Here is a 12,467-nt window from a genome sequence, read left to right as displayed (position 1 = left end):
GGGGACCATTGGGTTGCAAACAGGTACAGGAATGTTCCTAGTGGGACTTCATTTCAAATGCTTATTCCGAATGAGACCAGTGCTTCTTACCCTCCCTCTGAACTGGTTTTATGCCACGTAGCAGAGACAGGACGGTTGCATCCTAGACAACTGTGTTCCAACCAAAACCATCCCTGTCATTGGCATCCCTGGACAGTTGTGCCCTTTTTTGGTTGGTTGGCAACCTTCAGTCTCGAAAGACTATGGTAGAAGCCTACAGCACCCGGTATTCCCAGGCGGTCTCCCATCCAAGTACTAACCAGGCCTGACCCTGCTTAGCTTCCGAGATCAGACGAGATCGGGCATGTGCAAGGTAACAGTTGGTGCCTGTGCCCTTTTTTAGCCCTGGACATTTGTGTCTCAGGGCAAGTATATTTATATTAGGTGTACTTTTTAATTTTTGAAATGCAAAGATAGGGTTTAGGTTAGGATAAGAGGTTTAGCTTATATAACATGGTGTTTGCTGCCCAGTTATAGTATGTTTGTTGCCCAGTTATAATGAGATGCAACTAACCAGAATACAAAAAATCAAACGTCAATGTCCAGGGATGCCAGAGACAGGGATGGATTTGACCAGGACACAAACAGTCCAGGAAAGGAGTAAGGAAGACAACTAGGGGACAATGGAGCTAAAATAGCAGCAGAGAGAGGAAACAAGAGCTATGGATGCCATGGGAGTCCCTTATGGCAGTGGTCTTCAACATTTTTTGTGTTGTGACCCAAATAAATAAATAACTGTAAAGTAGCAGCCCAAACAGGGCCAGCCTTAGAAACTGCAGGGCAAGACAGCAAGAAGAGACTGTGCAGGATTATAGCAAGAAGGTAGCAGCACCATTATCAGATTGGATCCAAGCCCTCACTTGCACAGGCTTTGAAAGTTTGCCATGACTCCCACAACCCCTTTGGGGTCCCAACAGGCTGAAGAACACTACCTTATGGGATGAAAAGGCAGGGTGGGGATATTTTAAGGCTGTAATAGAACACACACTCTCGGGACTAAGCCCTATTGAATACACCCAGTCTTACTTCTGACTAGACATATGTAGGCTTGCACTGTAAATTAATTAGCCATGAACAATGAAAAAGTACCATGCAGAGGGCTGTGAGGAAATACTTTGAGCCTTCCTCAAAACTCTTTTGTAATGCCCCTAATTTTCATCAGCAAATAATAACATAGCCCTAATTCTTTTCCTCTATTGCCCCCCCCCACCTCTTCATTTGCATCCTGAGCTCATAACATCTTGTCCCATGCTCCTACTATGCCTCTTGCCCTATGTTGGGGAACCATTTTCTGGCATGTATAATCCTGATACTGTATGTGTGTGAAAAGAATGCTCCATTATTCATGTGCCTTTGAGCACAAACAGGAGAGAAACAAAGGTTTACCTCGGGATCCCTTCCTGTCCTTCAGACATGAATACTGTCAAAAGGCTACTGGTAATTTTGTGTATACCTCTGGGTATACCGAGGAGACTATTTAAAACCAGTTCAGTGGATTTCATCGGAGAGCAAAAGCTGTTTCCAAAGCCTTGAAGTCACTTCTTTTTCGCCAGCCTATCAAAGAAAACACAAAAGAGGGACTCAAAAGAGCCAAGTCAGTTGAAATACTGAATCACATTTCACCAAAGGGATAGTAGGATTTGCCCCCTCCCCTTCAGGTTATTCATGCTGTTACAATGGCTGAGTGTTTGTAACTGAATTGGAATATTCCCCTGATTCTTGAACTAATCCGCTGGCTTCAATTCCAGTACCTCAGAAGTTCATTTCTCTTAAGACAGATATTTTTCAAAACAGGTTGAGCTTCCAGGTGCTTCTTTCTGCCTCAGACCACAACTGCATGAGTCAGCGCAGGATGCTAGCAGAGTGCTCTCAAATACCCAGAGCCCAATCCAACCCAACTTTCCAGCACTGATGGAACCATAATACAGCCCCAAAGTAAGGGAACAAATGTTCCCTTCACTTGAGGAGGCCGCCATGACTGCCCCCCCCCCCCACCGCAGGATGCAGTGCACACCCCATTGTCATGGCTGTACCAGAACTGGATATCTGGATAGGACTGGGCCTCCAGTCTTCTCCAGAGGGTTATTCAGGGATGTCAGAGAAAGACCCATGGGCAGAGGCATCACAAGGCTGGTGCAGCTAGTGCTGGTCACCCCTGTTAGGGTGCCCCAGTGGGTATTTTCTTGTAGGAAACACCCACCACTCTGTAGGTTAATTAAGGGCCCAATTCAGACCTCTCAGAGCCAGCCCTCCACTGGCACTGAGTGTTGCAAACATGCCGTAAGGCACACCTATGAGATTCACCACCAGGTCAACGCTGGTGCCATCTCAGTACCAGTCCGTGTTGAGGTAGCACCAACTGGAGGCCTGTCGCATGCCACCTGGAGATAGTCCCTTGCTCCAGGTGGCAGAGAGATAAGCAGGGTGGGAGGGAAGGCATTCTGGGGCAGGGAGAAGGTGGGGGCAAGGGGAGGGAGTGGGACTAGCAGAGCTCTGCTCCACCAGGTTCAGAACCCCATGTTGGGCCTCTCGACCCAACACAGGGTTGCTCTACTCTGTACCAGCTAAATAGCTGGTGCAGATTTGAGTAGTCCCATTGTGAGGCCTTCCCCCTTACCTGGAGGAAGGGGATGAATGTTCCTTTGGCCTGGCAGCCACTGGATGCAGCAGTGGCTGTTTGGGCGCCCTGCTCCTCTGGGCGCTGGGCAGCTCAGGATTGGGCTGTAAGTGGGGAAAGTCTCTTGGCTCCCTTCCTTGTCGCTGCCACAAAGTAAGAATGAAGGCATGGTGCACATGCACAAAGGGCAGCGTTTCTCAAACTTTGAGGGAGCTTTACTCCCTCGGTAAGTTCTTGCAGGGGAGGGGCTAGGGCAGCGACGCACTCTCCAGGATTGTGTCACTAAGGAGGGCGAGGGGGGTGCTTTCTACTTACTTTGAATGATGTAGGGCTGCAGCAGGCTGCAGGAGGTGCAGGGAGCCCCGTGCAGCCCTCCACAGTGCTCCCTGACTCTTGGAATCTGCAGTAAAAGTGGGCGCAAAGCACCTCCTGCAAAACGGAAGTGTTTTGTGCCCACTTTTACTGAAGATTCCAAGAGTCGGGGAGCTTCCCGCACCTCCTGCAGCCTGCTGCAGCCCTACATTGTTCAAAGTAAGTGGAAAGCACCCCCCTCGCCTCCCCTTAACGACGTGATCCTGGGGGTCGTGTTGCTGCCTCCCTCCCCTTCCCCCGCCCCTTAAAGGGATGGGGGAAGCATTACACAAACTGGTGGGTCACAATCCACCAGTTTGAGAACCACTGACATAGGGTATGCTTACTGAGCACCATGAAAGCATGCATAATTGCTAACTGGCTAACCATGTTCATTGACATCAACCTATTCTGCACTTATTCTATGATGATGGTGAGCTAGTGCTGGTTCCAGTTTATCTGGGCTGTTTCACCTGCTGCTGTTGAGATTGCAAGCCAGTCCTTTGTTTGCCTCACATAAATAGGTCCACCTACCAGAGTTCCATCTGTGTGCCTTTAAGGGCAGGATTCAGGAATGGCAAGATCAGACAGCCAGTTTGGCATAGCAGTTAATATGTTGGACCTGGGTTCAAATCCTCACTTAGCCACAAAAGTCACAGTTTGACCTGGAGGAATCTAAAAGCATTTCCACAAGAGTGTTTTGGTTTCACTTTGTGTTGAGGAAATAGCTCCACCGTTTTGTCTTTCAGGACTACAGATCTGTGAAACCCTCTGAGAAATTGCATTACTCTTATCAAAACAGTTTTGTCTTTGCTTAAAATTTGTCAGATGTTTTGTCTGAGGAGAAACCTCCATCTTCACTTTGAATTTCACTTTATGTGCAATCAAAGGTCACCTTGGGAAAGAAGAAGGGATTCCTTCCCTAAAATTCATCTAGTTGTATTGGAATGTTTTTGATTGCTGTCAAGATCCCTAAGATATTATAGCTGGAAACCCCAAAATTTTTACTTCATTTCAGTTTTAACAGGCAGTTCTGTTCAAAGAAGAGATGCTTCTTCAATCTACTTCTTTTGGATTCCTTTTCTGATTCCGATATTCCACTTCATTGAATATGTTCACTGGAACAGAACTTAAAGGATCATATATGGTTCTTCTGGAAGCACACTTCTGGAGTTCTGCAAAATATACAACAATAATTAAAATTAGAAGCCATGCATTTTCATTCCCACTCTGTCTGTAGCATTTTATCTCACAAGTATTCCTCATCTCTGGTTTAGTCATCCAGATATTCACAAAGGGTAGCAACATAGAAGCAACATTTGACTTTTGACATTTAAGGCTGAGTGAAAACAGGCCATTTTATATCGCTGGATTGCTCAATGCATCCTTTCATGTTCAGAGAACCAAAGTGATCATGCGGGTGTGAAAACGGGTCGCAAGTCCGATTGCCCCATTTTGAATGTCAAAATCTGTCTTGCAAAGAGGGATTCACACTCTGCATTCCTCCTCCCCAAGAAGAAACCCACTTGTAATCTCCAAGACCTTTCTAGGTGTCCTGTGATCATAGGAGAAGCTCAGACCAATGAATGAAACTGCCATTTTGATGAGCAAGGCTGAATGTGCTCTGTCAGCATTTGTAGAAAACAGTTGGAAACCTTCAACCCCTCTTTATGGTTAGAGATACAGGAGGTTAAATTTTTAATGGAAGGAACAAAACTGACAACGGCTGCTCACTAAATTGAATAAGTCAGCATCAACAAGTGTTAGTGACAGTGAGGCCGGATGAAAGATTGGGGTAATTATTTTTCAATTTTTAATGGCCTTTTATTTATGGTTTTTGTGCTGATGTTTGTTAATAGTAATTGCCTTTCTCTGTACTGTTTATTTTTAATGAGTTCCTTAAAATGCAGCATAAATACTCAGAAATCACAACAGTTACCATACTGGATTTCCTTTCTAAAGGAATGAAATGTGAAAATAAATAAATAAATGGGTTTCTGGTGAACATACGAGTGAAAGTCTAGTCTGTTCGCTTTCCTGGCCAAACATGTGGTTCCTGTCTCAAATTTGCCATGCTGCATGATTAGCTTTTGCAATCAGATTAGCATTTGAACTTATCATTGCATAACAAAATGGATTTTAAAAAGGTAAAGTGCAGTTAACAACATTTATTCCAAGGCCCATAAAAGCATAAGACCACCAATAGACTAGTCAGATGTCTCTGAGATCTCAGTCATCAAAGGCTTTTCTCTTTCCTTTTAAAAATAGGGTTTGAAGTTTGAAGAGAAATTTAATAATTGGCTCATTGAAAGGGAAATTTTTTATCATAAAATATTGAAATGTTCTTTTTATTGATTTAAACAATTACTGCAATTTGCTTATATGCTCTTCCTCAAATCACTGGTTTTCACCACCAGATATGGATGATTTTCAACTCCAGATCAAAGCTCCTATCTTAGCTTCCAAGAACTACCCCCTGAATCTCATCTCCACTCTCTGCACTGGTCAGTGCAAGAAAATAGCTCAGTGGCAGAACAGATTCTCTGCATGAAGAAGAACCCAGAGCATCCCAGACATCTCCAGATTAGATTGGGAAAGACTGCTGTTTGAAGCCCTGAAGAGCTCCCCCTCATAAGCATAGACAAAATTGATCTAGATTGACTGTCTGAGTCAGGTTAAGATGGCTTCATAGGTTCATCTGAACCCCAGTAAACTGGCAACCCTAGATGGCCGGCCTAAGATCATTTAGACTACAGGAGTGGTGTCAGGGTAGCCCATAAAACATGTTTGTGCCACCTGACACGTAAGCAGGGCCAGCAGGGAGGCTTGTGCTGCCCCATTGATGCTGCTGCAGGAGCCCTGGCCACTGGCAGTGAGGAAGTAAGTACCAAGTGGCACAGGGGAAAGGAGAGTGGAGGGTGTCAGGCAGGCGTTCTGGGGAGAAGAGAGAGAGAGAGAGAGAGAGAGAGAGAGAGAGAGAGAGAGAGAGAGAGAGAGAGAGCCTAGGAGGGAATGGAACTGGTAGAGGCTTCCTCTGCTAATTCTTATACCCCCTACTGGGCTCGGAAGCCCAACATGGGACTTGTAGTGTCTGCACCTGCTAAATAGCAGGCACAGACCCAAGAAGCCCCATTAAATAGGCTGGGGATTTACATGGGGTAAGAGAATTAATGTCTTTTTTTCCCCTGAGGATACCTTCAGCCTGCTTGTATCCCACCCAGAAAACAGTGGCGAGTATTCAGCGCCCACTGCTCCTGTGTGGAAGGATTGACCTTAGCAAAAAGGGAGAAAGTGTTGCTAGAGGAAGTGTTGACAAGAGAAGTGTTTTAGACCTCATCCTTAATGCTGGTGACTCCAGCATCATTTTATACCAGGGTGCATGGCATGTGTCATTTTCTCTGGCTTCCACCCCAAACTGGGAGTCATAGGAAACTACAAATCTCATGCATCCCAGCAGGAAATTATTCTTCTGAGCACACTTGGGGGTATCCAGCCTTTAGCTGAGGTCTACAAAGCATCTCTAGTAACCAGCAAACCTTTCACTTTGCTCGTTTACCCTTGCAAGGGTACGTTTGCTTGGCAAGAGGACAGGAACTAACAGAATCTGAATCCTTGAATATATTTTCCAACTCCTAACCTACTTCAGAGATCCTGCAAGAAAGCAGCTAGAGGTTTTCCTTCAAAGTCTAGACATTAAAAGTATCTTATTTTCTTATATTTTTTTCCCCTCTCTGCCCTTAATGTTTCCCCCCTCCCCAAACAAAAATTGAGATTTCTTAGATTATAACGCTGTCAAACGCAGGGATAAAAGAGGTTGAATCAGCTACCATGAAGGAGAAATGATATGGTTATGTTCTTCAAGCAGTGCTAACAAGGCAGAAAAGGGAGAGAGTTATTTCAGTTGCAGAGAGGAGCAGGCTCACTCTCCCAGCCTCAGTCTTGTGCCTGTAATCTAATCTTGGTGGTTTTACAGAGTTGCAAATGGGTTACAACTTTGATATGTTCCAGTAGTGCACTTTATCTATAGCTTACACTGTGACAGAAATAACAACTCCTTAAATTGTTTGCTGATGGATGAGGGGGAATGGGGCATGTGTAGATGCAGAAGTATTTCGGCAACTGCTTCTTTTATGCAGAGTAAAGGCCATGTGTTGAGATAAGGAGGAGACTGAAACAGTCTGGCTTTTCTGATTAGGACTTGTGGGGAGCAAGGATGCTTTTGTATATAAGGGGAAAATCTGCAATGGCATTAACCTGTTTTCTGTCTTTGCCTGACTAGGCCTGTAATTCTACACACATTGACCTGAGAGGAAGATCCATTGAACACACTGAGACTTATTTCGGAGTAAACGTGCATAGACTTCTTTACTCAGTTGGTGAAACCGTACTCTGTAGAGCAGCAGTTCCCAATCTGTGAGGCACAGCTCCAAGGTGAGGCGTGACTAATGTGCAGGGGTGTGCAGAATGCCCAACCTTCAGGGAGACCACCGCTTTAAACAGCTGCAGGAGTTTCAGCACAGCGGGCAGAGCATCAGTGCACAAAAATGGATGCTGGGAAGAGCCCTCCTGCCCACCCTGAACTTCCTACTGCTGTTTGAAGTGGCACGCAATGAACCCAGAAGCAACTGGTGACTATGTCATTGCCAGTCACTTCCAGGAGCTGTGCGCACTGCTGGAGTGTGTAGGTTGTCATAGAGCTGGTAAGTTCTGTAAGCACTGCTGTAGAGTACTCTGTATTCTGTTTGCACTGTAGGACTTACAGTTTATTTCTGTCTGAGTGATGTGTTCATCAGCCATCACTGGACACTTGAGAGAGTGATCTTTCATGCTGCTTTCATCCTCAAATAGGACTTTTACCAGTGGTGTTGCTAGGGCCAAACCAGGTGATGTGCATGGGGAAGGAACACCACTCCTCACCAAAAAATTTTAAATCCTGGTATTACCATGCATTCCCCAAATAAATACAGCTGAAAACAGGTATGGAATTAAAATGGGCCACTTTATTGCATACAAAACATTGCAACAGGGCAGCAAAAGGAGTAAACAAAACCCATCCCAAGTGTGGGGTTCTACGTGGGGGAAACAGCCCTAGCCATTTTCGTCCCCCAGTCTCATAGGGTGTCCACCCAACTCCAGGCATAACTCAATTGTTATTAAGCCCGCCTCTCAATGTTGCCCAAAGAGGGTAAGTCAGCCAAACTGCTATGTCTTCAGGTCACCCCTGCAAGGCCCCCAAGTTCAGACAAGGGGCTAGCCAGCCTGCCTCCTCAAGCCGGTCAGGTGTCAGGGGAGCGATTCTGGTTCACCCCCTGTCCTTGCTGACTTAGATTGGACACTGAGAAGGTCTTCTGCCTACCCACCCCACACTTCTACCGCCACAAGGAGAGGTCAGCCTAGCACTTGGCCTTCCTTGCACCCAAAAGGGTTTTCAAGCCCTGTTGCAAGTCTGTTAAAAAGAGGCCATAACCCAAAGGGGAAAGATGCACTCCATCACCACGATAAAGAGCCAGCTGCCCAAAACAAATTCCAGGATGATGGATAGCTGCTCCCCCAAGCTCCGTGATGACCCTGCCCAGGTAAGCATTCACTCTTTTATGGGCAACGTCTATTCTAATGCTACGCGCCCACCTCCAAACCCTCCTAGGCAGCATATCAGACCACAGGGTAGTGATCCCGGGGAACTAACTAGTGTTGTAAAGTCCCTGCGGACCTCAAGCCTCAAGGACATAGACGTCCTCTGGCCCAAGTCATTCTCGCCTAAGTGGACAATAATTACCTGGGGCAGGGGATTAAGTGCAATAAAATCCAAAAAGGCTGGGAAAAACTGACCCCAACACATACCCCTCTTGGCCAGCTAATCAATGTGTGCAACATCACCCAGCTCCAGCTGAGAGCCGAAACTGGATGACATGGCGTGCTTCCGGGCCCCCAAAAAACGATGGAATGTCCGCAGATCAGGACCCTGGCTGGGCACCTCCCTCACGGACCTGTTGAAAGAGAATCACATCGTGAGGAAAACTCACTTCACCGACTTAGAATAAATCAAGATTAAAGAGGCATAACACATTCTTCCAACCTTGTGAGGAATACACATTGCCCACTCCAAATGGGTTTGGGCAAACACTGAATGGCCAGTAACATGGTCATCCCAAACACATCGCCCCCTCTGAAACAGGACTAGGGGCAAACACCATTCAGGCCGGAGCCTGCTGAACCGAGGTCCTTATAGACCAAAAAACGGCACCTACACATCGCGCCAACGTGGCACAGCACCTTGGGGGAAATGCAACTGGCAAAATAACTTCCCCCCAAGCTCACTCCGGCAGTCACGGCCTACACTAACAGGCCTAGCATTACCAAACGTAGTATTTAAAAGCACCAGAGTGCCATCTGCCGATGCGCTTGATGTCCTGGGGTGAGAAACTAATGTGAGCCGCAGCGGATGCTGCCCCAATTCTAAATGAATGAAGCCCGTTTAGTTCTGTCCTCAAACCCAGGTGAGCCAATGCCCTTTTAAAAATGGCCTGAAACTGGTAAATCGTGAGAGGGGAATGGAGCGGGCCTGCTCCTGGAGGAGCCAATAAAAAATACTGTTCCATGACAGATACTGGGCCACATAGGAGCCCGTACCACATAGGTACCACATAGGAGCCCATTTAAGCTGAATCCACTGCCCACGCCCCGTCTGGTCTGTCCTGTACGCCCTCAAGTGAAGGAACAAAATCCCGTGTTCTAAAACATAGTCACCCCATTGAAGTACTCTAGCAGGGAGGCAAGTTTTGGCCTAACCAACACTTCACTCAGGCGAAAAGCCCCATAGAACATTACAAGAGTCACTGTTCTAAACAACAGAGACTCAAAGGCTGAGAAACACATGGCACGAAACTCCATGCTCAGCCCATGCAAAATGGTAGGTGTAATAGGTTGACGCTTATCTGGGCCTGCCGGGAATCTCCTTCTGAGCCCTGCAACCATTTTCTGCACCCTGAACTCTTTGGTGAACTCTTGAATTCCCCAGGCCCTTGACTGAAAAGAAATGGCAGCCAGATAAATGGACATAGACTTACAGGATATTCCCCTATCACGCAGTCCCAAAAGGAACTGCTTAAGAGTATGTGGCGTGAATGGTCCCTGTTCTGGCACCGAAGTTAACCTACAGAAATCACAAAACTCACAGATCTTACTCATGCAACTGGCTCGGGTAGATGAAGCCAACGATGCTTCATGATTGTTGATTTCCTGGGCCTCATCGTACCAAGATCCCTCAGCCGTTGGGGCATGGGCTTGTGATCCTGCCTGGCCTCAGGAGCTAGCTGCCGAAAACGCTCCTCCTGAAATCGAGAGAGAGCATCGGCTATGCTATTTTCAATCCCAGGGACATGTCTGGCTGAGAAAACTGTTGATAGCCAGGCACTACTTAATAAAGACTCTAACCAAATTCATAACCCGGGGGATTTGGAGGTCTGCATGTTAATTATGTGGACCACGGCCTGATTATTGCACCAAAAGCAAACTGAAGAGTTCGCAAACTCCCCCACCCACAGATGGACTGCCACAACAATTGGAAAGAGTTCTAAAAATGTCAAATCCCTGGTGATCCCTTCCTGAACCCAAACCTGTGGCCAAGGAGCTGCACACCAACAGCCTCTAAAGAGCACTCCAAATCCCATACCTCCCGCAGCATCTGAGTGAACCTGGAGTTCAGCTTCAATTAACTGAGATCCCATTGAAATCGTTCAAAAATTCCAGCCACAGTTTCAAATCCTCCCTCATACCCGATGTTACCCAAAGTCTGTGGGACGGGTGCCTAAGCCAAAGGCCCTGCCAGGGGCAATGACTTTACAGGCAAAACTAAGGTGCCCCACCAGCACCTTAATTCTTTTAATGTTAACTTACAGGACCCCAGGGCACCAATGGTTAACCTCCCAGTCAATTTGTCCAATTTATCCCTAGGCAGGCGACTGGTCTGTGCCACCAAGTCTAACTCAATGCCTAAAAAGGTGAGCTTATTAACCGGGCCCTCTGTCTTATCGTGCCCACACAGAGCAGAAAAGTCACCCAGAAGCCAAGCACGTTCACAAGTCAATGGAGGCCCCATGAAAAGGAAATCATCGAGATAGTGGGCAGTGGATTGAAACCCCGTTCTAAAGCCGCCACTGCCTGTCAGGTGTGCAAAGCCTGCAGCCCTGGCTGCTACTGGCTTGCGTCACCCGGGTGTGCCTACTCATTCCCCATCTCCAGGGAAGCCTCCCTCCCGCTCCTGGCTGAGCCTCCAAACCGGTTGCTGGCCAGGAACGGACTGAGCTCCTCCAGTGCACATGCGCTGGAAGAGCTCTCCCGTCCCACCCCCTTTTGGCTAGCCAGCCAATCAGCTGGCAGCAAATACCTGCTGCTGGCTGACAGGGGGGAAAGCCTAGCAATATTAGCTAGCACACCAGAGAGGTGTGCTAGCAGCCCTTTTTGAATAATACCGTCATGTTATATATCATTCAATGCGTAATTTCATGCAGAATGCAATGAAACAAACCACATTGACATATTTCTATTCTATCAAAAGTTATAGCTGAAAAACCAGTGGGGTAGGGGATTGGTACATCACCACGACCACCACCCAGGGCATTGCCCCACCCACAGCATGGGAGGAGATCCATCATAGGGGTGACACAGTGGCCTCCCATACTGGGTGATGTAAACACTGACTTTTACACAATTGTTGCCCTGGTGAGAAGAGAGCTATATAGGTTTCTACTTCTTTGATAAATATATACTTATAATTATACAGCTTGGACAGATGGAAAGTGAACATATATATAGACAGTACTTGTTCCTAATAAAATTCATTATTCACCTCCCTGATACAGTTTAAGCTATCTCCGGATGCCCCCAACCCATTTTTTCCAGACGCTACTAATCTCCCTCTGATCAAATTCAAAACTGACCCCTTTACATCTCTATTACATCTTCCCACCCAAAGTGGTTAGCTCAAGTCTCCACCCAGTCAACTCTAACTGGCCTTCATATCCCATGAGCAGTCCAATCCTAACCTGCACTGGAACAGGCAGGCCAGCTGGCCTGTGCTGAATCCAGTGCAGGATTGGAGGGAGCACAACTCAGAGTAATGGGACTTCTATCCCCTTATTCCAAGTAATCCCCAGCCACCTTAATGGGGCTACATGGATCTGCACCAGCTAAATTGCTGGCAGAAATCTGAGCAGCCTGGTGTAATGCTGTGCTGTTCGGGAAGGGGGTTAGGATCCAGCCTAAGTGCTGGAGGCCAGTCCCACTTCCCTCCTGGGCCCAGTCCACCTGCCACACCCACCCTCCCCCACCCCAAAATACCCCATTTCCCCTGCCCTTTCCAAACCCTTGTGCCAGCTTCCACAGGCCAGTGCGTACTTATCTTGTGGTCTGGATCCAACAAGAGCAGGCTGGCACATGTCCTTCCACTGGTGCAGACTGC

The 12,467-nt window shown here is 47.1% G+C and overlaps 1 pseudogene; it reads right to left on the bottom strand.

Annotated features, from left to right (window-relative positions):
• Positions 1-250: 250 nt before the first annotated feature.
• LOC136638221 (5S ribosomal RNA) lies at positions 251-364 on the bottom strand (annotated as a pseudogene).
• Positions 365-12,467: the final 12,103 nt, after the last annotated feature.

This window comes from Tiliqua scincoides, chromosome 1 (genome assembly GCF_035046505.1).
Source record: "Tiliqua scincoides isolate rTilSci1 chromosome 1, rTilSci1.hap2, whole genome shotgun sequence".
Classification (NCBI taxonomy): domain Eukaryota; kingdom Metazoa; phylum Chordata; class Lepidosauria; order Squamata; family Scincidae; genus Tiliqua; species Tiliqua scincoides.
Note: the sequence above shows the minus strand (reverse complement) of the source record. Positions and strands in the feature narration are given on the sequence as shown.